A 24,924-nucleotide genomic window follows, 5' to 3' on the forward strand; every position below is an offset into this window, starting at 1 on the left:
TATGGTTTCCTTTGAAGGCAACGGGAACAATGTATTGGTTTCAACCTTAGGTGCCCAGACAAGGAGTCCGTGAGTAGGGCGAGAGTAACTGCACATAACTACATACAACCTTACTTGTCCAGAGGAGGAGTGCCTTTTTCTGCCTGCAGTGCTGTATGCAACTGAGTGGGAAGGAGGAGGGGTTTGCACCTTCGAGTGCCGTTTCAGCCATTGGAATGCCTTTATCTCTGCTGTAAGATGCACCCTTACAGCAAGTCTGGAACACAGGTGACAACTTAGAAAAACGCGTTTTCCTTAGGGCATTCTGTGTAATTATTTTGTGGTTGTTTGTAATGAATTTATTCTGAAAAGTTTTGCACCATCCACTTAAGTGGGGGTGTTCAACATCTATCAAACTTAAATTGGAATGTGGGCAGCGCACGCTTCCTTACATGCTGATCAATAAAAAAACAAAACACACCAAGTGTAACGTGCAAGAGAAAATACGTAGTTCCCATGTCATCCGATCCACGGTATAGCGCCACATGCCATCAGCCCTTTATTAAGCAAACTGTGCCATGAATCAAAGCACAGGCTCGTATCAAAATCTAAAAGCTGCGTTTCCTCAAACATGACCTTCATTCACAGCCGCATAGCTGCCCAGTGGCACTGCGTTATGCATGACAGCTTGAGCCAGTCCTGGTTTTTTTACATTGCATGCTAGGACTTGTAGTTTCGTTTTTCCCCTTCCATTTTAAGAAGGGGCCTAACAAGACCGGGCATGCAAAGATAAAAGCCAGGACTGGCGAGTCACACATGAATGAAATGGACCCACATGGCCGCGATGCAGCCAAATTCTTTTGAACACGTTCATTAATCACAGTCGTATCTTATCCTCCTGTTCATGGTTATCAATGAGACAGTTGAAGCACTCCTAGAGAAACATTGCTCAAGGTGTGGCTAGTATTTGACATCTGTGCTCTGACCGTAGTGCAAGAATGTAATCAGAACGGAATACCTAAATCGTAGGCTATCTTAGTTTTTTTGTTCTACATTCATTTCATGTATTCATTTGGTTATATCTGATCTTCGTTAGAGTTTAAGAAACATTAGCTATAGAAGAACAAGTTACTTATCTTACCTGGTAACGTTCTTTCAATGGGATGTTCCTCCGACATATTCTACATCTTTGACAGTAATTACCGCAGCACAGCTGCCGCCCCACTGAAATGGGGGGTCTGTGCTGTTAAAGGCTAACAGTTTGCGTTCAAAGCGCATGTGTGCAATGTATTGGCATCTCATGCTTTTAGTGGTTCTGTACCATCGGAGTAAACCTATGCTTGCACAGACAATACATGATCTTTAGAAAGTACGGTATGCATGGATTCAAGAACCTGCTCCCTATATATGAATGACACATAATGAACATAGCTCCTTGAAATTAACGCATTCCATTTATTTTCATATATATACCGAGTTTTAAACAGGTGGGCAAGGCTGTATTTACATATAAGCTTTCTATATCAGAAAAAAGATAATACATACATTAAATATACACATATATATATATATATATATATATATATAAAACATAATCAGGGAGCTTGTCTCATGGTTAGCAATGTTTGATAACCCGTGCTTCACGTGGTAACCCAATCATCCCCGTGAGTTGTGGCTTTCAAACCATTGAAAAATGCAGAATACAGAAACAGGACATCATGTATTAGAAAAAATATACACTGGATTACTGCATAATATGTTCCTCTAATGCAGGGGTCTGCAGCCTTTGGCTCTCCAGATGATTTGGACTCCAACTCCCATCAGCCCTAGCCAGTGCAGTCAATGATGAGAGTTCATGGGAGTTGTAGTTCAAACATCTGGAGAGCCACAGGTTGCAGGCCTAATGCAATACTGGGCTTCTTGTGCATTTAGACACCTTCCCCCAACTTTAATCAAGTAGTTCATCATGCAGTTAAAATCTGGCACAGGCAGAAGATACACAGTAATCAGTTATGATGCATATACACACATTATATATATATATATATATATATATATATATACACATATATGCACGAAAGATATATATGGCACTGGCAGAAAATAATCTACATTCTAATTTAGTGTGCAATAAAATGAATGTTTCTCAAATTCTTTTTTCAATAATGAAAAATAAATACATCTTTGATTTAAAATCTAAATGACAAATACCCTTCGTCATTTAGGCATACAAAATATACAAACATTTATGAAAGGAGGAATGTAGAAAATGTAGTAAATAAGACTGTGTACATTACAAAATGTGTTTTTAAGGATTATGAGCCATTTCTAGTTTGGGTAGCCATGTCTTAAAGGTGACAAGAAAGTAGTGTCAAAGACAATGCCCATTTCAGTTGCTCAGTGAGAAACGGGCAACGTTTCAAAGGATATAGACTAATTGCTTAAACATGATGGTATTCATATGTCCGTTTTTGTACCGTCCATGGCCGAATCTTTTGTCCTTTCGTGAAAGCTTTGGGTCTAAGCAAAGAACAACCTTCCCAAGACTGTTTTCAGAAAACTGGTGAACGTACTTGGGCCAGGATAAATCATAAGCGGATCAAGCAATGGTTAAGTTTAGGAAGTAGAAGCATGCATGTCTTGAGAGAATGTCTTGGAAGCATTGTCAGAAGCTTTGCAGGCAAACCATAATGTTGAGCTCTTAAGGGCTCTGAAGTGGTCGTTAGTCTTCTGTACTCCACGGCACATACTGATACTCAGACACAAGGAAAGGGCTCCCGATTCTGGATTTCTGAAATTCCACTGGGATATTTTCATGAATGTGTCCAAAGTAACACCATTCCCTATTAAGCGCTGAGGAAACTGTAGCAAGAATTATAGGTGAAAGCAGATTTCCCCGTTTGGAATGGTAAGCTAATCAAACTCTTGGTTTCCCACCCCAGAGATTCCCTGCCTCACCCTTGCAATATTTCACTAACCTTAAAAGGAGGGCAGGATTGCACAGGAATAAAATGCCCATGCTTTCCACTGAACCAACCATGAGTTCTTGCATCCAGTCCCGGATATCCGGCACTCCTAGTGAGAGCAAGCCAGGGGTGTAGCAAGTGCTTGGTTGAATATCTTTACATTGTCCCTCGCCAGCACCACCATACATCTAGCTGGCCTTCGAGCCTGTCGACTATTAAAGTCAGGCCACAAAGTCAGAACTCCCTCTCAAGGGTGTTGCCAACTCTCCCCCAGCACCAGAAGCGGCAGAGAGGTACTCATTTGTGTCCAGTCTAAAGGAGTTCTGAACTGTTGGAAGTACATGTCAATTGGGGAAGCATTACATTTTTCACCCTCATGACATCATCACAACAGCAAAAAACCTTTGCGACAAGGCTACACAGTACAATATTGAATTCAGAAGTTATGTTTTAGATTAGATGACTTTATAAAATAAACGGAAGAAAAGATAAAAATTAAGTGAGCAATACATCCTTTAATAAATACTTAAAAACACATTTTGTGAAAAAATATTGCTCTGAATTTAAATGTTCACTTTTGCATTAAAAAAACGATGTTTCAATGTAGAACCTTCCTACTCTATTAAAAATAATTCAAACTAGATGTGGGAAAATTATACTAAAATATGTTTTGGGGTTCTTAGCCAATTTCTTTACATATACTCACAAACCAGAAATTACTGATGTGCTCAAGTTATACTTGTAAAGAAGTCTGTTTATCCCCACACCGAGTCTCCCCACAAAATATGTAAAAGTGAACGCAAACACATTTTGCAAACCTATTCAAACGTTATAAAGCATATCCTATTGCCTCCTTGGCACCAAATGACCATCTGTTTTCCCCCTAACAAAATGTATACAGCCACTTGAGCCTAAAAGGCTAGGTTGGGCCAAATAGGTCTTCACCTCTCTTTTTGGGGGCTGAGGGGCATGCAAAGTGCATTTGAAATACTTTGTTATGGATGGGAAAATATGTTGGGATTACAATACATAGGTCGAGTTTCTAACAGTTCCCAAAGCACACATGTAAATAGGACAATACTTTGAAAAATGAAATGTCTTTATACTGTAGGCAAGGGGCAATATACAGCGCCGGCCTACCACTGATAATGTTGCAATTGTGTGCATTTGGCATTTCCAGAACATTTTGCTCAGCACGCCAAGGAAACAAAGGTGAGTTTTCATTTCATTTGGCAATAAATTAACACAATCTCCGTACTCACTTCCTTCCCACGTGTATAACTACTTCAATTACTCCGCAATCCGGTCCTTAAAATAATTAGGTATAAGGTGCATCAGTTGTAAGTCATGCACAGCGGGTAAAAACTTCATGCAGAAGTACAAGCTGTCTCTGCACCTTTAGGGTTCGATAAACCAAGGGCCCACTGAATATTTATCTTGAAAAGAAGGTGCGCATTGTTTTTAAAAAAAAAACAAAAAAACTAAGGTTGCCTTTCAGATTGCTTGACATGCAAAAATGTTTCACTGACGGAACATGCCAAGTGTGCAATTGGGCCTGCCGCAGGAACATTACATGAGTACGATTCTTAATACTGGACTATTTGACGCTCAACAAAAACCTTCTTCCCAATGTGATTTGCGGATTAAAAGAAGCACCCACGAAGCACATCTCATGTGCAGAATGGCCCTCTGCATCTGTCACACCGACACTTTCAAGATGAATGCTGTAATAAGGTTGAAGGCTTCGGGCAGGGCGATTCACTGCTGGATTATGAGTGGCAGTATAGAGAGATTATTGGCCAATTTTGGGGATTTGGCAACCATTCATTCTCCATGCAGTCTTTGGAGGAAGTAGTGAAGCCTGGAGGTAAATCCTTCCCTGGAACTCTGAAGTGCAGGACATTGACGCCACTTATCTCGCAATGGGGCCCTTTGCACGCCTCCACGTTTTACGGGAGAAATACACATTTTTGGGGCCATCTAGAACCACCGACAGATTACAATTTTCGTTATGCATGCTAGTACCACATAGCTTACATATAAAATGGACACTCAAACATTGCCACAATATTGGCATCCAAGAATAATTTCTTAAAGAATACACGGGGGATTTCCTTTTAAGGAGATTATCACGATTGACAGACTGTGCACGTCTGCTATAAATTAAAGTGGTTTTCAACGTTTCCCTTTTGTACTTTAAGTACCCTATTATTTATCAAAGGTAGTGGACATGCACCCATGTTTGCCATATGTAGTGTTCTTTGAAAACAATGAAGTAACGCCGTCAGCTACACAGTCCAAGGAATAGACGCGGCCTACACACCCTAAATTAAGTGCATGCTGTTTAATCACTTCCAGAAATGATGCGGGCATTGCTGATGACATGACCAGTGCATTCTTTAAAAAAATATACGCGAAGAAGTCTTTTTACAACTTGTGCCAACACATAAGCATTCTAAAAGATTTACATTTTCCTGAATTCCTTCTTTGCAGGGTGTGTCCATTTTGGTAGAAAGAAAAGACGAGTTTCCTGTAATCTTCTTGATGAAGGTACTCTAAACCTACAAGAAATAGAAGAAACATTATATACACAATATAGACAACTTTAATATTTTATACCAGAGAAATGATACACTAGCATTTAAGCCTTAAGGTGACTGAGGTAGAGGAGTACTAAAGCGCAACCCAACAGAAGGCAGCAGACTGCAACCTGTAATAGGGAAATCCTGTCAGGGGTCAGTCTGACCTCTAATGGGGACATGGACTATTAACACCAAAACGTGATGAGACTTTTGAATTAATCAGAAGCACCGGCGATGGCTCTTGGCAGCTCCCATTCCACCATGGTTTATCCCTTGCTGATGCACCATTACAGAAAGAAACGAACCATATGAAAATAAGTCCTGGTCCTATCACCAATAAGAGCAGTCCAAACCAAACCACTAAGCCACGGCCAGTCCTTTCTGCTCAGGAATATACAACACCAAGTGGAATCAATGGGCCTAGGGTGTTAAAACCGCATTTCACTGATGGGGCCAAACAAGGCCGAAACGTGTCTGGGGTGCCCCTATGCCCAGCAGTCCAGTCTGGGTTGTTCCCCGGGTGGCAGGAACAAGACCAATTTGTATATGGCTGGTACTTTTCTGCAATGGCGCAAAAACGAGTAGTGTGGAAGGCTGCCCAGAGAAATGCAATTGATTACGATTCATTCAAAGCTTTCCATCAATCACTTTTTTGTATTTAGGGACATAAATATGGTCGTGAATAAAGGACATATAATCACAGAATACCTTCATTACAGAAAAAAACATGCGCTAAACTAAACAGACCGCACCACTGCCCCAGTCATGAGCCAAAGACAAGCAATCACCTGTTTGACCCTTGACAAAAAGGCTAGAATGCCAGTGGAGGAACACTGGAATGGGTCTCCATTGTTAAGCATTGGGGGCGTACCAGCCATCAGCACTTTACCATGAAGTGTTGGAGACCGCATCAGAGGTCGCCATTGTGGGTTAGGGGACCACTGCATCAGTTAGTGGTGCCAGGCTAAAGGTCACCAACCTCAAAATAGTGCCACATAAGGGCTCTACAGGTAATATGCCTGTACGTAGGTATGGATAGTGACTGCATTCTAAACTTGCCGATTGGCTAGAGAGTTGAAACCATGCAGAAGAACCAATAAGAAGCGAAAAACTTAGTCGCGCAGATTCAAATTGTGTAATAAACAGCCTTTTATTCTATCAGAAGTGTCTGCTTTGTGTAATACACTAGATAGCAGGGTCTAAAAACGACAACTCCCTCTGATATTGTAGTTCTAAGATTCCACAAACTGATACGTAAGGCGCGTCAGCGACGGTTTGTGGTGGTTCGTGAAGGTACGGGAAGAAACGGTATGCAAGTCCTGCTCCCCATCATCAACATGGGTCTAGCAGAGGTTTTGGAGGCCATAACAACAGCAGCCTCATATCCTCACTGCAGGTTAGTTCTAATATAGCAAAGAAATCAATGTACCACACTGCTGGGTTGGATACAGCTGTATCCATCAATGGACGAAATGGTTCTCCCCTGATTTTAGCACTTGTGTCTCCCAACATAGTCTTGCCCCATGAGGTCGCTTTTAAGGCCCATGGGGAGGGCAAGTCGGCAGGCCAGGAAAAAGAAGCTTGCAGGGCAAGCACCCAACCATATTGGAGAACATACCCCGTATACACCCCCAGCGCATGGCCGCCACCCCCCCACCCCATCACTGCCTTCTCCTTATTATCCAAAACTGCTTCATGAGGTTGCTTTTAAGGCCCATGCGGTGGGAGAGCTGGCAGACCAGGAAGAAGTGCAATCTACAGCTGGGGGGTGGGGGGGGGGGGAGTCTAACATCATTAGTGCCCCAAACAGTAGCTATATACAGCTTCCATATATTTATAGGAATGAAGCAGAAGAGGAGCGTACCTCCTTCAGCAGGGGGCTTAGCCACATTATCCACTCAACTCGGGATATACAGGGTACTGTTTTATCCCAGATTTCAGCTCAGTATAGCCCCTCAGGAATAACTACTGTAGCGCCATCAGATAGTAGGCCATCAGAGCTCGATCCTACTATATAGAGGAACAATAATACCCCTCCAACATGCATAACAACCCCAGGTCGGACCTGGCGGGCAGAGCGTCACCCGCGAGCACAGCATGTCGGTGCATCTTTTTTCCGGCGCCCTCGAATGAACAAATACCAAGTCCGGCAGGGCCTGAATGTCCCGGTAATTGCCCAGTCGCGGGAAACTTTCGGAAGTTTGACGGCAGTAATGAGGCCCATTGCCTTAGCGTGGTACTGTTATACCGCCCACCTAGAGTAACACCTTTGTTTGAAGAGCAGTTATTAGCTCTCATAGGCAGCGCCTCTAAAGATTCCACTGCTTTTATTATTTTAGGTGATTTTAATCACTGCGAAAACAATCGACTGGATGAAGAAGCTAAGGATTTGAGGCTATCCCTGGAGTCCCTTGCTTTCATGCAGTTGGTCTCATCTGCAACCCACAGTGGTGGCAACACCTTAGACTGGCTCCTAATAAAAAGCCTGAAAACAACAGTCACCACTATCGAGGAATGTGTCTGGTCAGACCATTCGCATGTGTATTTCGAATTTTATATACTTCAAGACTTACCATTAATAAGGAATAAACCATCTATGCTCTCACAGAACTGTAAGAAAGTGACCTGTGAGGCTTTTAAAGCACAAGTGACACCATTATTACCGCCCCTAGAAGATCATATTCCTCTTGAAAAATCTCCTCGTTTAGGAATGCTACCAATCAAGCATTTAAGTCTTTAGCCCCATTAAAAACCGTCAAAGCAAATATGTCTATTGGTCACAATAAATGGAAATCTTTGGAAATCTTGGAAGCCAGAAGAGCTAAGATTAAGGCTGATGGTTGCTGGAGAAAATCCTCTATGGCTGAGCTGGCCACCATTTGCAAACAAACAGCAAAAGCTTATAAACAAACCATTTTTAAAGCTAAAGTAAAACATCTAAATGAGAGCATACAACAGGCTTAATCTCATTCGAAGGAATTATTTATGATTCTGCAGAATCTTAAAAGTGCACCAACCAAGACTCGGATATTAGAAGATAATGCCTCTTGTCAGGCTATTCATGACGGTTTCACTCAAAAAACCAGAAACATCAACAAGCCATTAGACACCAGGTGAACATGTTCCCTGATACTCAAACTTGTGAAATCACCTGTTGTCCCAGAGCAAAATAGCTCAATGTATTTTGCATTTGAAAAAGTAACTGAGAAAGAAGTGCTGGAAGTTATTCATAGCTTAAAAACTACCTCTTTCAAAGGGGACATTTTTCCAGCTACATTATTTAAGGACTTTGCATTAACTCTTGCCCCATGGGTCACTCAGTTTGTGAATCAATCCTTTGATGAAGCATACATCCCGGAAATTATAAAAGAGGCTTTGATAACCCAACTGATTAAAAAAGAAAATCTGGACCCCTCTAGTCCCAGAAACTTTAGGCCAATTACAAATGTGCCTTTATTACTGAAAGTGATGGATAAGATCACCTACTTATAGTATCAAAAATTCATAGAGAATATTGACATACTTGCATCTGAACAATCTTGTTTCCGAGCAACGCATGGTACGGAGACGGCCCTCTTGGACCTGCAATCCAATATTGTCATTGAAGAAGGGAATGCAGCGTTCCCACTATTATTGGACCTACCCCTCAGCATTCGATTTGATAGATCATGATCTTCTGATAGATTAATCGTAGTTGGGAAATGTACACCCCATGCAGCCAAATGGTTTAAATCTTTCCTGGGACCCAGAATGGCTGCAGTAGGTAAAGGATATTTCTCATCGAGAAAATCATCCCGAATATGTTGAGTACCACAGGGCACCCGTTTGTCTGCATTACGTTTTAATGTCTTCTCAAAGCTCCTATGTGAAATGCTTACGACACTGGGTGTCGTGTTTACCAATTATGCTGACGATACACAGTTGGTTTTTGAGCTGTCAGGAACGTAGAAGGACGATGCCCAAAGAGTAAATGATGTGTTCATAGCCATAAAATGGATGGCAGCAAATTTCCTAGCCTTAAACGAAGAGTAAACAGAGTTACTGATAATAGGCACACCACAACAATAAAAAAAGCTGGATGATCAGTATACAAGCTTTAGGATAAATATTAACAACATGACAGTGTCAAAACATGTAAAACCCATTGGAGTCGTTTTTGACTGCCAGTTTGCATTTAAGAGGCACATTTCATACTTGAAATCTACATGTGCCTTCTATATAAATCCTTTGGCAAATTCGTCCATATTTGACCGAACAGAATAGAGCTATGATTGCCGGTGTAATCATAAATGCAAAATTGGACTATTGCAACAGTCTGGGTACATCAAATGTAAAGAAGCTGCAAATACAAGATGGAGCTGTTAAGGCTGTCTATGGTTTGAGTCGGTGCTCTAAGATTGCCAGGAGAAAGCTGCCCTGGCTCCATGTTGAACAGCGGATTGAGTTTAAAAGGTGCAGTATTGGTGTTTAAATGTTTGTTAGGAAATGCACCAAGCTATCTTGTCATCAGGATTTTTAAAAAGCCCCTGTAAGAACCACCATTTGCTCTAATGGAAATCAACTGAATCAGCCACTATTGACCTTAAAATAATTGGCAGTGCCAATTTTACTTTTTGGGCTTCTGCTATTTGGAATCCTCTCCCTCTTGATCTCGAGAACTGTTCATCCTCTGCTCTCTTTAAAAAACAGCTGAAGATATTGATGTTTGATGGAGGGACGGTGTAACTACTTAGTTCCTACTCTACCCTGGATTACTAGTTCCTCACTGCTTTTAATGTTTTACATGTTCTTGTCTTTGTCTATGTGAGCTCCTTGAGGCCTACGGGCGAATGGCGCTTTACAAGAAACAATATAGATAGATAGATAGATAGATAGATAGATAGATAGATAGATAGATAGATAGCTTTCATTGGCGTTTAAAGCCTGCATTCTACACTTTGTCTAAAGAAGAAAACATGCAGATAGCGGGCTGTATTGGGAGGTAAAAGATCACAGTGTAGTGACTGCTAAGAACGTACCACCCACTACCAACCGCTGCTTCAGGAATTAGTAGTCTTTGCGCCCCGGAATGATACCTATGGAGTTAATTTATTGTTTTGAGACAAGAGACATCCAAGACTGGCACTATGGGGAATTTAAATTGATGGGCTGTGAATACTAAGAGCAGCAAGCCAGGTAAGTGTATTTAAGGAGAAATGAGGTACAGAGTATGGCTAGACAGAGCTGGGGGATGTGGTAAGAGACTGTGGGTGGTGGGGAGCATATGGCAACCAAAACATGTCTGGTATTGCTTGTGGTCTCGTCCAGAAGGGATGTTACCCAATTGCTTGGGCTGGACTGTCCCTTTTGAGGTGGGATCAATCCGGATTTGCACATGGTCTTTCCATTTCTGTAGTGACACTGCAGGATGAAAAACAATGGTTTTGAAGGTTGCTCAGAGCAGTGCCAGCAGCTCGGATTTATTTAAAACCCTCACGCAATCAAACTTAACTTTAAAAAAAGGTCCCCCAGAGAGGTATGAGTGTACTCAGACCTTTGCCCTGAGCCAGATGCGCCAAGAGGCCTAAGCTACACCACAGTGATTATGTCCAATGAAACAAACATGTCTGGGCTTCTATGTGGTCTCATGCAGAAGGGATTTGACCTTGCTGTTTGGGATGGATCGCTCCTTTTGGGGTGGAAACAAGCAGGATATGATTTGAATGTGGTTTTTCTCCTTCTGTAATGGCATGGCATGCTGAAAAGCGACTGCCTGTAAAGTTGCCCAGAGCAATGCCAGCGGTTATGATTGATTCAAAAATCATCCATCCATCACACTTTAAAGAAAAACACAAAGCCTGAATTAACACCAAAAAAAGTCTGTTCAAAGTGATCTTCACCAAAAAAGCAACTTTCATCACAAAGAGCAGACAAGAACAGGGAATAAGAGGCTGAAAGTGAGCTGCCATGAAATACATAAGCACCAAATGCAAGAGACATGTGGAGAAAACAAACTGCGTAGGCAGAAAAAACAGTACCTTGAGGAATTCTTAGACCATTGAAATGCCATTTCAGAGCCCAGAGCCATTGGCAAAGGACTTCTATGCATAAGTGGATCAAATTCACATCACCAATCTTAAGTAAAGCAGGATGGTCTCATTGCTGGTTAAGATCTGTACAGACATACGCTGCATAAATGGAAATAAAGCCTTCAGAGCCAGGCCAACCTCTATTCCAAGAGGTTGATGTGAAGGATCTACTTCCTGCCACCACAGAGGCCAGTCCGCTATAGATCATGCAGATGAACACCTTTCCTCTTCAGTGATTCATTCATTAATAACAACATGACCCGCTGACATCCTTACCTGAAATGCTCCCCTTTGAGAACACTGGATGGAAAGGTTCACCACCACAGCTCTCCAAAAACCCGTGGGTGAATTTGAAAAAGATCATCCACTTTTCTCCATAACTAAGACCATTGCTTTGAAGGGCCTACTGAAGTGATCTCATTCTCAGTCAGGCTTGAAGGACTAGAAAAATGCATAGGGCCATGAGACTACAAGAACCAATAGTAGGAGGAGCATGCCATCTGTCTGAAAACTTTTGTACTCTATGTTGTATATCTACCAGACTCCGTAGGGGTGGAAACACCACCTTTCACTGGATATCCAAAATTGACCCAATTAACTGAAGCCATCGAGAAGGTACTTGAAAAGATAGTCTTAAGTTCCACGAGAATCGGATGCAATTAAGAAGCAAGTCCTGTGCTGGCTTTCTGGTAACTGATCTTCTGACTTCCCTCTCAAGACCCAATAATTTAGGTATGTGTAGATGTGAAACCCCCATTTCATAAATGGGCAGTCAACTCTGCCATCCCTTTGATAGAGACCCTCAGAGACATTGCCAAGCTGAAAGGTAGTGAAGTGAAATGATAATGCTTCCGATCTGAATTGATAATGATTCTGGTCCACTATGAACTGCAAGAAACAATGGTGTTAGTGGTGGATTGGGACAAGGAAGTGGCCATTCTACAGGTCCAGAGAGACCAATCATTTGTGAGTCATACGTTTAGGCAAGCTGGGATGAAAAGGAGCAGGAGCAAAATATGCTGATGTCTTGTAAGGGCTTGAATATTTCTAGGAACTTATTTGCCTTAAACCCAAACAGTTTGCAGCAATCAAATGGCCTGTCCAATGATTTTTGTCTTGGATGTCCAGAGAGAAACGAGACATCTAAATCCATCAATGCCATTGTGCTAGAGTCCCTATGGCAATAAATCTTGACATATAATCACTTTGTCTAGATACATTTTAGCAGTGGCTTTGCAGTCTTCTAGGCATGCGTTGTCAGATGTTTCCAGACTTCTACTACCACATCCCACAAAATGTACATGTTGCATTTAAAGACTGCAGCACAAGGCTGCCAAAGAAAATGTTCTTCCATAACGCTCAAGTTTCCCCCATGCCATGAGAAGGCCATCCAGTCATGTTATTTCTCGGATTTCTGGGACATGTCGTTTTTTCCTTTTAAATTCAGGGAAACCGCAAGTCTCATAACTCAAAGCGAAAGCACGAGATTGGATGGCCTTCTCACACAAGGCAAGGGGAACAGGAAAGCCATGCTCTCCCAGACAAGCCAAGCCTTTTCTATACTTTGTCTGGTGGAAAGGAATGAATGCTGCACCTGCAGAAGAGGTCTGAACCCCCAGTCTATTCTGGGTGTGGAGAAACACCAAGCCACCACACCCCAGAGGCTGCACAGTGCGTTTTACACTGCCAGAACTAGCTTTTCAAGGGTAGAAATGTGTCTCCAGACCCGTATTCCGAATGCCTGACAAGCCAGGCACTTTTTCCAAACTGAGGGACAGGAAGCCCTAGAGATTTTCCACAGGCCAAACAAAACTAGGTCATCCTCATTAACAATGGCATAAATAATTTCTTTGGTATGTTTTCCCATTTGCAGGTAGCCACCTCAGAGCTCCTGGCACTAGCACTCTGGACAAAGAGCAGATTCCAGGCCCCATACCAGGAGCAAAACATCCACTGGCAGGTACAGTCAGAGCAGTGGGAAGTGCTGCTATTAACAGTCCAGTGCAGGTGCTTGGCTGTGGCGTCCAGTCCGAAAAGAGCATGGGGGCTGATCCGGTACCTCCAAGGATGGCATCAGGAGCAAAAAAACATTAGACAAAGGCTTCCTTCTCCGCTGGTGGATGATGGAGTTTGAAACTGGGGACTGTCTCCTACCTCTAACAGAGCAGGCACGCATTACTCTGTCCCAGGCACCAGTCCTTCAGAGGCATGTTCTGCCAGAAAGTCAAAAAGCTATGCATAGTGGAAGAAGACCTACTAATGATTTGGTGCATCATGTCTCCTTATTTCTCTCATCTGCTGGACGGATGTTTGGGTTGAAGAAGGTGAAGAGTTTTATAGGGCAGTAGAACGGGTCATGCCATGCTAACTATCAACAGACATTGCAAATGCATTAATCATAGGAATGACTACCGTCATATCAGGGGCAGGGGGCATTAGTTAATTAGTGATGCATTTATCGATTCTAAACATCACCACTGATGTCAGCCAGTAAAAGCCAAAATCCAACTATGTCCTGACCTACTAATCTGGCTTCCATCACAACCCCAATTCCCATTTCATTACCGTCTAACTCTCTGCCCGGCACCCGGTAAACCTCTTATCGGTTCATCTCCAAGCCTGCATTAGTTGCATCATGGCTATGATAGTTAACTAAAACAGCAACTTTTCTTATTCCCAGAATTGGCATTCTTTTTGTTTATTATTATTCGTAGGCCAACTGGTTTAAAATTACTAGGTTATAGATTTTTGAAGACTATCTGCTGAAAGCTCGGACTACGGGACACAGGTACAACATGTACTAGTTGGACGCTTGTTCGCTTCACTGAGTTCATTTGGGCATTATGGTGGTGCTGTTAAAAAAATGGCACTAACAGCATTACTGCCTCTTTAACCACACACACCTATTTAGGGAGTTTGTAGGGAAAGTGTCAGAAGAACCACAAGTTACAAGCAGTGATAATTCCTCCAAGCTCCAATGAATCCTAGGTGACACTTAAATGGGGACTACCATATTGGAACCTGAAGGATCTATCTTCAGTTCTGAGGCAGTAATCTGACAATAATACAACCAAATATGGCAGAATTACCACCAGCAATTCCACCATACTCCTAATGAGGCCTAAAGTCTTGTTCCACCCAGTAACAGAGGGTGCACATCTATGTTTCAAGCTTCTAGTCATACTCATAACAAAAAGAGGGGTATACCCCTGGTGATGCAGCTTTCGGTGGGGTACTACAATATACATACATTGGGTTTCCAAAAGTCCGCTAGCGAAATTATTATTTTGCCCACATAGTGAAATAAATTCAATTAATTTTTGTGTCGAGTATCGTTCGATATCTCAAATATTTCAATACCTTTGTAGTTGAAGTGAACAGTCAGCCGCAAAGAAGAAAAAAAAAGAAGAAAGAAAGTCTTTGCACTTCATGTTTTGGGAAAATACTTTTTTTATAAAAAGTTTTTTTTTTTAAATACAAGTGATTTGACAACAAAAAATATAAAAAGGAGAAGTTGTTAAAAGATAAGCAAAAACATTACATGTTTAAATGACAAAAGACCATAGAGCAACAAAGAAACAATTTATAATGTTAATTATGCAAATCAAATTATTTGAGAGTCTTTCAGAGTCTTAATTCTCAAGACAGGTTTGCCCTTCAAGCAAGCTTCTAGTCAGCCATACAAAGTCACTTGCCACCTCAATTCTATACATAAACAGTGCACACCAGTTCTTACTTGCCAAGAGTCAAATATCACTAGCCATCGGCTAGTGGTGAGGGCATATTCTGCTCCCTACAATACGCTAGTAATTTCACCCAGAGTAAAATATCTTTTAAATGCAAAAAATGAAGCTTTTTGTAGCTTGCCAGAACTGATTTTGTGCACCAATCTGTGTGACATTCTCCATTATGCCTCAGAGAACAGTATATGTCCTTAGCGTCAATATCTCTTTCTCTGCTTACCCTTCCTGCTGAGCTACTAGCAAAACCATGAATATAAAGGAAGTATGAGGTTTAGCGGTTGTCTCTCAAAGACTGTATTGTTACCTATACATTCCAACATTTGTATTTTGTCCGCTAAGCCCTTAAGATGCACAAATGTAAAGCTGCTCATTAAATGTGTACATTTACAATCAACTACATCAAAATCTGCCATGAATGCATCTTCAAATACCCCTGAAAAAGCATTTGGTGCAGCAAGGTGAAAATATCCTGAGAAATGTGGCTGTTTTAATCATCCACGTCCCATAGTCCAAATCCTACTCCAACCTCCCACTAACTTCAATCTTACTTTTTTATTAAAGCTATGTAATTTAGAACATTTGTACATCAAACAAATACGTCAATGGGGTCTACCAATTGCTTTGAGTAAGTTTACCTCCGGCTAACTAAAGTTGCTTTCTTTCATGATGAAAAAATAAATCACTCTAGCTCTAAGGGCAAGAAGTGCAGTCTCCATGTCCTCCGCCACCCCCTTCATGAAAGGTCTTCTTACATCGATGCACAGACAAAATTATCCAACACTGGCCTATAAAACAGTACAGAATTTGAAGGTAGACAGATCGCTTGAAACATCGCCAGTTTCCTGCAATTCTCCATGTTAAACAGGGCTACCCATTTTTTGGATCCCAGGTTTACTCTCTGCTTGCATCAGCTTCCACACAAGGTGTGGCCAGGATTTTCCCCTTTATGCTTTTCATGCTTTGCATTGATTCATAAGTCTTCCTTCCGCCCAGTCTGATAATTCAGATATTCTTCCCCTCTGCTTCTTAAATACCCAAGGATCGTATCAGTGTGTACCCCTTCATTAATTAGTCCTTCCAATGAGGTAATTATCCTATCAATAGTGCCAAGGCTGTTCAGAACTTCAGTTGTTCTACTGGCCCAAAACTACTTGTACTACCCCCATAATACTGCCTTAAATGTATGACAAACCACAATATTTCGTCAAAAATAAAACATTAAGAGGGGGGCGCTGTTGAGCAGCCCAAAAATGGCCACCTATTCGTGGAGCTCCGTGTGGATGGGACTCCAAATCCGGCATCATCAGCGGGAAGCTTCACTCTCGCAGCACCGCACCGGCCCAGATTGAAGCCGACATCGTTCTCCACACCCTGCTGTGTTTTCGGACAGAATCGGGTGCTGGGAAACCATCTGCGCCACGTTGGAATCTGCGGCCCTCTTTCCTGTGCAGACCCCGGCGTTGCCTGAGGCTCGGAGGGGCCCCACCCCCTGGGAGCTCCCCGCCATTTAGCGGCGGCGTGTGAGGACAGCGCCCGCGGCCGCCAACTTTTGTGGGGGTGACGAGATTCCCCCTTGGAACCTTCGGTGTACTGGGGCCTCCCCCGTGTTTGGCCTTGCTGCCCTGGAGGCCGGGGAGACACTTGCGCTGTGCCTCCCTCACCTTCCCTCCCCGCCTCAACACCGCGGCCTCGCTCTGCCGGCCCGGCGTGTCGGAGCTCGCAGCGGGGGAGCGATACTGGCGGGCCGTGCGCTGTGACCTGGAGCGGCCGCTGGGGCCGGCGGACTGCCGGCCGACACTGGACGACTTCCCGAGGCTGGTGGCCTACATCCCGGCCCAGGTGAGGAGTTGGGTTGGACCGAGGCTCGCCCTCTTTGATGTTTCCCTTATCCCTGCCTTGGCACACTATTCACAGACGCGGGCGCGTCCCTGTCCGGCCTGCCTTCACTGCCCACCCCGCAGCCCGCTCTCTGGGCCCCTGTGGCCACTTAGACTGCGACACGAGTGGGCGCACTTAGCCTCGGGCTCCTCCGAGCTGAATCACATCGATCCGGGGGCTCCTTCGGCCACACTCCCCCATGCATGGTGCAGGCCGCCCTGGAGGGCACTGCACCACGCTGGAGCCCAGACACCTCGACCCAGGCCCTGCGCATACCTGGTACGTACGGGTGGCCGCAGATTCTCTGATCTAGCCATCGCTAGCTTTGTACACACTCTGGCAACACTCAACTGCACGGCGGCCATCCTGAGTGCCCCACCTGGGCTGACTTCATGCTAGCATCGCCCTAAGGCGGCTCCCCCCAGCCATTGCACCTTCCACACTGGGTGGCTGGATTGTTTACTGCTACTGTCTTCTGCACACGCTAGCCCAGTTGCTGCCTGGACCACGAACATTTTAGCGCCGTCAAAACCCATTTCTCCCTGCGCTCAACCTGAGACCTGCAACAACTGGGGAGTGATCCTAGCCACTACTTCCCTGTGCTTCCCATCAAAGTGGCCCGGACCTGCCGGGACGAACAAGGTGGGCGCCATGGACAAATTAGCAAAGGCGGCCCCACGTCCAGACGAGGGCGCCATGACATCCGCCCAGGAAGATCCTGAATCCGCGCTCCCCCTGGAGCTACTGCCCCGGACCTCACGGCCATGATGGAGTCGATGGCCAAGAACTTTGCCTCTTACCACGAAAAACTGGACGATATTTCGGAGGGGGGTAACACTGCCTGCTTGGAAGGGGTGGTGCGGGTGGGGGGTGAAATAGGGTTGATGTGTGTAATGGAAAATGGCAGAGGCGGATCAGCAGACCACAGTGCATCGGGCGGCCCCACCGGGGGTGGCTTCCGCCATGGATTCACTTTATGACAACGGTGGTGGGATGTTACCTAGATCATTAAAATGCTGGTAGTGGTGATGTCCTGGAATGTGCGGGGCCTGAGCAATTACACCAAGGCTCGTAAAATTATGGCATACGCCAACAGATACGGGTGCAAAATACTGCTCCTGCAGGAGACACATTCAACGGGCCCTCTGACCAAAAATATAGCGCCAACATGGGGTTCACACAGATATTTCACATCATATTCCACACGTGCCAGAGGGGTGTGGACGCTGATCCATAAATCGCTTAAGTTCGTTCTCCGCAAGAGATATATAGACCCCGAGGGGAGATACACTGTATTGCATTGCGCCATAGCCAACAGGGATTATTTGCTGGTGAACACCTACGGCCCTAATGTTGACTCCCCCGACTTTGTTGGCCAGGTGGTATCCATATTGCTAGGATACATTGGGGTGCAGATCATCTGGGGCGGGGATATGAACTTCATACTTGACACCACGATGGATAGGACTGGTACAGCCCTTAGGTCCCCGTCTGGCGCAGCGCGTAGACTACTGACCCACAGCGCGACACTTGACATTCACGATGCATGGAGGGCACTACATCCGCAAATGCGGGAGTTTACTTACTACTCTTCAGTACATGACAGTTCCTCCAGGATCGACATGTTCCTACTATCTGGCCCTATGCTGGGCAGGGTCGTGGAAACACGGATACTCGCGCGCACACTGTCCGATCACTCCCCGATTCGGATGACCCTGGAACTGGGAATCCCTGCCCCTACCATTAATAGATGGCGATTTAAATCGGCCGCACTGCAGGACATTGTGTTTAAGGCGGACATCCTCGCCGACATTCAGTCCTATTTTGAGCACAATGCGCCGCAATCCACCACCCTGGGGGTCCGCTGGGAGGCCTTCAAAGCCTTTATCAGCTGAGCGTCCATCTCTAGAGAGTCGGGAGTCCTCAAAACTATAAGAGCCGCCCTGTCCCGCACCAAAAACAAACTACGAGACTTGGAACGAGCCCACCTGACTTCGATTGACCCGAATGTCCTCTCCCAGATTACTGAGGAGCTCAAAATCTTTAATGAACAAGCCACTAGGGAAGTCCAGTACTTCAGCCGCCAACAGGCTGCGCAGAAATACGGCGAGGATGACAGACCTGGCAAAACTCTGGCCGCATTGGCGAGGGGTGAGTGGGGCCAATCCCAAATTACTTATGTCAAGGACAATCAGGGGACAATACAGTGGTCCGACCAGCAAATCCTTGAAGTCTTTACAGGCTTCAACTCTGAAATGTACTCTCAACCTCCCGAGCATAGTGAATCGCAGATGTGGAAGCTCCTGGATCAGATACCCACCACAGTTGTCTCCCCCTGAACGAGAGACCAATTATATTCCCATATTACATTGGATGAGATAGTGGAGGCTATATCTAGTCTCCCTAAAGGAAAGGCACCGGGCCCCGACGGGCTAACGGCTGAATTTTATCAAGAGCATGTAGCCATACTGGCCTCTGAACTGCTCGGGGTATTGAATGAGTCACTCCAGCTGGGATCCCTTCCCCCGACATTACGAGAGGCCGTTATTACGGTCCTGCTCAAGCCTGGTAAGCCCAGTGATGACTGTGGATCATACTGGCCCCTTTCACTAATGAACTTGGATACTAAAATCTTTGCTAAGGTGATCGCCAACCGCTTCCTACCGGTCATGTCATACATGGTGCACGATGACCAGTCAGGCTTTGGGCACGGGAGATCCACGTCCCACAATATCAGAAGGCTCCTCAACGTCATGTCACAAATCATTCAGGGTGTGAGAGTGGTTGCGGTCACCTTGGATGCCCAGAAGGCCTTCGACATGGTGTCCTGGAGGTACATATGGCTTGTCCTTGAGACCATGGGCATTGGACCCAGGATGATTGCATACATCAAGCTGCTATACACCTCCCCAGTGGCCAGGGTCCGTGTCAACTCCCAAACGTCCGCTCTGTTCCCTCTCTTCAGAGGCACCCGTCAGGGGTGCCCTTTCTCCCCAAACCTATTTGCCCTGGCTATCGAGCCTATGGCGGACTATGTCAGGGAGCGCCACTCATGCAAAGGGATACGAATTCAGGACACCCCCAAAATTATCTCACTCTACGCAGACAATGTGCTGCTGTTCGTCAGAGACCCAAATGTCCACCTTGACCCAATCCTGCGCGACATCACCCGCATCGATACATACTCCGGTTTCACTATCAACTATACCAAATCCGAACTCTTCCCTCTCACAAGCTCCACAGCACAGCCCGACACCGAGTACCCGCTCCGTTGGTCCCCTGACGGGATCAAATACCTGGGAATCCAGGTGTCCCTGACCAGAGACACTCTCCTAGCTAACAAATACCTGGCTGTGGCAGAACAGGCGGAAGCCAAGATAGCGCACTGGCGCCCTCTCCCGCTCTCACTAGCTGGGAGATTATCACTAGTAAAAATGATACTGCTCCCTAAGCTGCTGTACATATTCACTAATGTACCTATATGGCCCGGCAAGAAGTACTTTGCAGATTTACACAAGCTGTGCGCTGAGTTTCTGTGGCACTCAGGAGCCGTGCGTAAAAAATGGCCTGCACTGACACTTCCCTACGAAAAAGGTGGGTTCACCGCCCCTGAACTGATGCATGTACTGGATCGCAGCACAGGCAAAGTTTGCCACCTACTGGTACCCTGGACCCCCCCCACCCCCTCTCGCCCTCATATCAAGTTGGAAACCCTTGCTGCATCTGGCACCAATATAATGTCTTTAATATTACACTGGCGATACGAGCCGGACTCAACCATAGATCCGTTTCGAACCACTCTACTGGCATGGGGGTGGATATTCGCTGCAGGTGCTGAGGAACACCCATACTACAAGTGGCTCCCCGCCTGGCGGTTCCCCAGGTTGGAACCCACTAACGACATAGCCCTGGCACGACACTGGCAGACCCTGGGATACCTAGCCCTAACAGACTTCTACCCTGACGACAATTCATAACACCGCAGACTTGGAAACCGGACCACTCGGGGTCTCCGCTGGAATTTATACAATATTACAGACTCTGCGCTGCCTTCCGCAGTGCATGGCCTGAGTTTCCCAATGAACCAACCCCCTGACTCCCCTGGGATTGCCTACATCGCCAACTCGGGTGGCGCCCGCGGAGTGGTGTCTTCACTATACAAACTCTTCCTCACTGGTACCCCATCACACCCCTCTAGGGCTCGGGACGACTGGGCATCCGAACTGGAGTTAGAACTCACGGACCAACTGTGGGGGAAAATGTGCTCCCACACAAACAGTCTCCCTGAACTTTCGATATCGCACACTCCAGTATAAATTGTTGAACAGGCTATACTACACCCCGCGCAGGATCTCCAGGTTTTCCCGCTCTGACCTATGGCTCTGTCCTCGCTGCGGTGAAGAGGATGCGGGCCATTTACACATGTTCTGGGACTGCCCGAGGGGCCGCATTTTGGGAGGAGATCCTGAAAACGCTGTCGGGAATCTGTGACACTGTTATTGAGCCTGACCTGCTGGGGGTATTGTTTGGGGTGTGGGTGGCTGAGGAAGCCAGAAGTGCTGCTAAATTCTTAAATGTGGGCTGTATAATTGCTAAGAAGTGTGTGTTGCAGAGCTGGAAGTGCTCCTCCCCTCCCACCTTCCAGAAATGGTTGAACTTATTAACATGGTCTCGGAATTCCGAGGAGTACCACCTCAGTATCCTCCCGGCTAGTTCCCGGCCCAAAAACAGCTGGACTGCCTTTAACAGCTATCTTAACAGCCTGGGCGCCCCCTCCTCTGTGGACAATTCACCGTAATCACCCCTGGTATGTACAACAGCTCCAGACGCCTTGTGTTGCTGCATTCCCTACTAGACATTCTTTCACTGTTCATATGTACCACTGTACTCTGTTGATTATGCATGTTGTCACTCTGGGCTGCTCTGATGTAAGTGTGTGTTATTTGCCTCTGCCAACAAAAATAAAAGTAAAAAAAAAAAAAAACGTTAATTTGATGTCCCATCTTGAAGGAAGTATTTTGCCAAGTCCCCAGGAAATGGTGACGATAAAAGCAGAACAATCATATTGTCGAGGGTCGTTCTGGAGTCAGGGCCTCTGGCAGGTTACCGCCAGACTCTTATTACCATTCTGCCTCCGTGATTGCCGGAATCACCGGGGCATTACAACCCCGGTGCCCCGGTAATTCCAGAGGCGGAAATCGGTAAATACCCATTCCCATGGAGTCCCATAGGACTCCACGAGGATGGGGACCATGGCAACACCGGCTCCGTCTATGACAGAGCTGGTGTTTCCATGTCCACCTGCAGGCGGGTGGTGTTAAACCCGCCAGGTCAGACCTGGCGGGAGTGACACCTCCCACCTGCAGGACTGTTAATCAGCCGGTCCGGAAAGAACGGTGGTGGCGGATTTACCACCACCGTTCTTTCCAGACCGGCAGGGTCGTAATGAGGCCCTATGACTTTAAATCCGGTTATAAATGGGAGCGCCATCTATGCTGCAGGATGTCCTGAACTTACATGAAAGAAACAGAAATGTCCTTGTGTTAATCCCACCAGAAGTCCAGCAAATCCAAACTGTTTTCCCTGGATGAGTTCACATATGTAAGCCTTGCTGTCTTATCTAGGTTGGATTGAGTAGGACATTACAATCACCCACCATCTGTATTCTCCTTGAAAACTGCCAATATGGCTAGGACTTGCCTAAAACCTTTGGGTCACCCACCTCTGGACCATTCACAGAGTAGATTACTAACCAGTTGGCTTTTAGCTTGCTTCCACTATTTAACCACAGTAGACATTTATCTTGGAAACATCTTGATATCTTAAACTCCAAGCCCTGCTTCAACAATATTTCAAGTACTCTTACTGAACCGAACAGAGTTCCGAAAAAGCCTGTTCTATACATCTTGCTTTGCAAATGCAGTAGAATAATCCCTGGATTGTTCTGCTTTACCAAAGCAAAGATTTTGTCCAAACGTTTTATTTCAGAGTTGATTCACATTCCATGAAATTAGAGTAAGCCCTCAAGTTAATATTTATAGAAAGTTAGTGCTCTCCTATCATCTATTGGTTTGCTTGCCACCGGCATGATTTGCACATACTGCCGTCCCTATGAATCACTGTTTAGTTTTAGTTTTAATAACAATGAATAAAAAGACCAGTGCCTGCTTTGTTTTGATCTTGCCTATGACCCACCCACTTATTTCTTCCTCCTTGGATGAATCCCATGCAGGCCTACACTGCATTCTTTGCTGCTTTAGAATGCTCAAACCATTCCACCTACTGAAGCTCCAAGATATTCTCTTGCTTTATTCATCTTACTCTATTATCCACAGCCATTTGACTTTTGACTTCTGTCATCAATGTGACAAAGTAATTCCTTCAACCTTATCCCAAGAGCTGAGGACTCTGCATTCCAGGTAAGCTAGACTACCAGGGCCCTAAAACTAGTGGCGTGAGCGAACTGGAGGTGGACATGGTTAGAATTTTCAGAGGACTCCTCTCAGGTCACATTGCAAAAACTAGTTTGCGACACCCACTTTCCTGAACATAGGGAGGACTCTTACTCTCTTTGACCTAACCCGGCTCACCACTTATTTATGTCACTAGTGTTAGCAACCTTCAGCCCGCATGAGGGTAACCAGAACATGTGACAATTATTCAGAAGTATTTAACAGGGCTGAGCTAATTCTTCATATGACAAGACTTTGGGTGGGATTATCCATAACAGCACAGCGCTTTTCCCTACTCAAGCAAACTCACAATTTCCAGTGAGAATACATGTGTCGAAACATCACGCTGGAAGACTTTGAACCACCAGTGCTGCCAGAACCACCGCAGCATCGCACAGAGCAGGCGAGAGGGCAGATAGAGAGAAAGCAAATGTGTTGTGCTGAGATTTCCGGTGCAGCAACTCGTTTTGGCAGCCCTGTTGCAGTCTGTCATTCATACCACTGTTTTGGATCCCAGAAGGCAGTCCTGAATTGCACAAAAGCACCTTACTCCAGCAGAGCGGTACAGACTGTTGGGCTGAGTGTTCCGGGGCTCGGAAGTGCGACGTGCTTGGAACTCCTGGGTTTGATCTGTCTCCCATTTGAAAACCCCTGCTCAATTTGCATCAACGCAAACTGCAGAGGAAAAATATTTCTACAGCCTCTACAGTAAGTGACTGCCTTTTTGAAAGTGCTCTGATCTTCTGTCGCTTGGGTCTCTGCCACCTTATTCCCTGTCCGGCTGAAACAAAGCTGGGTGGCGGTGCTGATTTTCTGCTTGCGAGGAAACCATATAACCCACCGGCTTCGCCCCTGTATTCTCCTTGAAAACTGCCAATATGGCTAGGACTTGCCTAAAACCTTTGGGTCACCCACCTCTGGACCATTCACAGAGTAGATTACTAACCAGTTGGCTTTTAGCTTGCTTCCACTATTTAACCACAGTAGACATTTATCTTGGAAACATCTTGATATCTTAAACTCCAAGCCCTGCTTCAACAATATTTCAAGTACTCTTACTGAACCGAACAGAGTTCCGAAAAAGCCTGTTCTATACATCTTGCTTTGCAAATGCAGTAGAATAATCCCTGGATTGTTCTGCTTTACCAAAGCAAAGATTTTGTCCAAACGTTTTATTTCAGAGTTGATTCACATTCCATGAAATTAGAGTAAGCCCTCAAGTTAATATTTATAGAAAGTTAGTGCTCTCCTATCAT

At 45.1% G+C, this 24,924-nt stretch overlaps 1 protein-coding gene across 4 annotated transcripts in view; it reads right to left on the bottom strand.

Moving 5' to 3' along the window:
* Positions 1-1,411: 1,411 nt before the first annotated feature.
* The window catches only part of LUZP1 (leucine zipper protein 1), a 455,239-nt gene continuing 431,726 nt past the window's right edge, over positions 1,412-24,924 (bottom strand). For all 4 annotated transcript variants that reach the window (XM_069622740.1, XM_069622741.1, XM_069622743.1 and 1 more), the window contains one exon: positions 1,412-5,506. The gene's annotated coding sequence lies outside the window, so the exon portion shown is untranslated. The remainder of the gene's footprint in view (positions 5,507-24,924) is intronic.

The sequence above is a fragment of the Ambystoma mexicanum genome, chromosome 11 (assembly GCF_040938575.1).
Source record: "Ambystoma mexicanum isolate Mex_15411 chromosome 11, UKY_AmexF1_1, whole genome shotgun sequence".
In the NCBI taxonomy this organism is placed as follows: Eukaryota; Metazoa; Chordata; class Amphibia; order Caudata; family Ambystomatidae; genus Ambystoma; species Ambystoma mexicanum.